The sequence below is a fragment of the Tupaia chinensis genome, unplaced genomic scaffold (assembly GCF_000334495.1).
Source record: "Tupaia chinensis unplaced genomic scaffold, TupChi_1.0 Scaffold000214_1, whole genome shotgun sequence".
Lineage (NCBI taxonomy): Eukaryota > Metazoa > Chordata > Mammalia > Scandentia > Tupaiidae > Tupaia > Tupaia belangeri.
In genome coordinates this window covers 970,079-972,295 of record NW_006159689.1, presented here as the reverse complement: position 1 = coordinate 972,295, position 2,217 = coordinate 970,079, and positions in this window count along the sequence as shown.

Here is a 2,217-nt window from a genome sequence, read left to right as displayed (position 1 = left end):
CTGAGCTCCTGACGGCGCTCCTCTTCAGCCTGGTCTCTGACGCCAGCACAGCATCCGGGTCCCTGCCAGGGAAGTCCCGGTACAAGCCAGCAGACAGACCCCTCCTTCTCTCTGGCCTCTCATCCCCACAGGGACAGGTGGGCATGTCCGGGGTCCAGCTAGAGGGCACAGTCCCCATCACACCACCCAGCAGGGCTCCAGGCTTCTCCCTGTGCCGGAGGAGGTGGCATGAAGAGGAGCGGGCCACACCCAGGAGCCAGGCTGGGGCAGGGCCAGGGCAGGAGGACGGCCGGGCTCTCCCAGGTTCCTGGCCCTGCTGCCAGGCACACAGAGATCACCCCATGAGTCTCTGCCAGCTCGCCGCCCCCGAGCCTCCTTCCTTCTTCCTCATGGCTCTGCCCTGTGGGCGTGGGGCTCGGGCAGGGTCAGCAGGGCAGGGCGCTCCCATGTCTGCCCTCACTCCAGCCACAGTGATGGGCTCTCGAGGGCTTCCTCCTGCCCTTGCCCTGCCCAGGGCCCCTCTCCAGCGGGGAGAGGGTGGCCAGGTGCCATCGGCGTGGGTCTTGCTGTGCGGCCTCCGCGCGATGAGGAGGCTGACAGAAAAGCTGACTTGAACAGCGAGTGAAATCCCAGGAACGGACGACCTCCGGGCAAAGCCTGACCCGGGCTCACATGACGGTGCAAGACCTGCCCTGTCCTCGCTCAGCGCGGGTGAGGGGTGGCCCTCCGGCGTCAGGTGGGCACAGGTGAGTGTCCCCGAGGGTTCTCCGAGGAAACGTGGTAATTAGATTGGCTTGTCCGTTTCAGCCTGGACACAGGTCCGCCGTGGCTCCCTGAGTGGCCTGGTACTGAGGGCAGGGGAGGGGTGGACGTCTTCGCCCTCCTGAGTCAGAAGTGGCTCAGAGGACCAGGGGCTGCCTGAGGCCCCCTGGCAGGCAGAGGTGGGTCTGCACGGACCCCCATGAACCTGGGGGCACAGTGCCCCTCCCTGGAGAGCTGAGACAAAGCTGGCCCAAAGGCACCACTGGTCTGGGTCGTGGGTCCTGGGGTTGGGGAGTCCTGGCTCCAGGGGGAGGCCAGCGCAGACTCCAGCCTCAGCAGGTGGTCACCTCTGCTCCTGACATTTGCTGGGGTCCTCTGCAGGACTGACCCGCCCACCCAGCCTGCAGCGGGACACAGCTGGCCCGGGTCTGTGCCATGGCCTTGGCTCCTTTCCCCGCTGAGCCCTTGGGGCTGCTGCCGGGCCTCGGAGGCTGTGGGCAGTTGTCCGCGTCATGGCCTCCTCTGCGGCCTGCCCACACATGCAGGAGGGAGCCGGCTGACAGGGCAGACGGGCCGGGGGCGGAGGCAGGCGCTTGGGCCTGGCCCAGTGCTGATACTGGGCTGACCCCAACGCAGGTGCGGACTCGGCCCAGAGGTGCTTGCGGGTGTGCTGCAGCTCCTCCAGGAAGTGGGACCGCTGGACCTCAAGACTCAGGGTGAGGCGCCAACCTGGCCAGGCTGAGCCCAAGGTCCTGGACCACCATCCCCAGGGCCCAGGTAGCACGTGGCCCCAGTGGGCGATGGTGGGGGACGGGGCAGTGGGGTCCACACTTCAGAGACAGAGCTGGGCCGGGGCACATTCTCAGCAAGCTTAGAACCCATAGCCGGTGGCTCCCGGGATCCCCTGTAGGTGGCCTGGGCCGGACTCGGGCCCTCCAGGGCTCCCCCTTGCCCTTGGCGGGGCCCCGCCCCAGGCAGAGAGAGAAAGGAAAGGCAGCAAACTCAGACAGCCGGACCTCACCGAGGACCCGACCCTGTGGCTCACAGACTGACATCGACTTTATTATTATCTCTTGGTAAATATTTTAGATTTTTCCAGAGCAGGGTGTCTAGGGGGTGGGGGTGTCTTCCCGGCCCCTTTCTATGTGTCCGGTTACATGACAGGAGGAGGTCACATGAACAGGAAGCTTGCGCATGAGGAGGGTCCCCTGTGAGGACAGCCCGCTGGCGTTCCTCGAGGTAGGCCCGAGGCCCCGAGTCCCTCGGCCCAGGGGGCGGGGGAGCAGAGGCAGGAGGGAGGAGGCTCCCAACAGTGAGGGCCACTAGTCCTAACAGGGGTGTGGGGGGCGGTCTGCTGAGCCGGTCCTGCGGGCCCTGGCTGTCTGTCCTGCAGGCCTCTGGCTGGGACCGTAATGGGGTTGGGGGGGGGGGGGGCGGCCGGACGGGGGGGGCGGG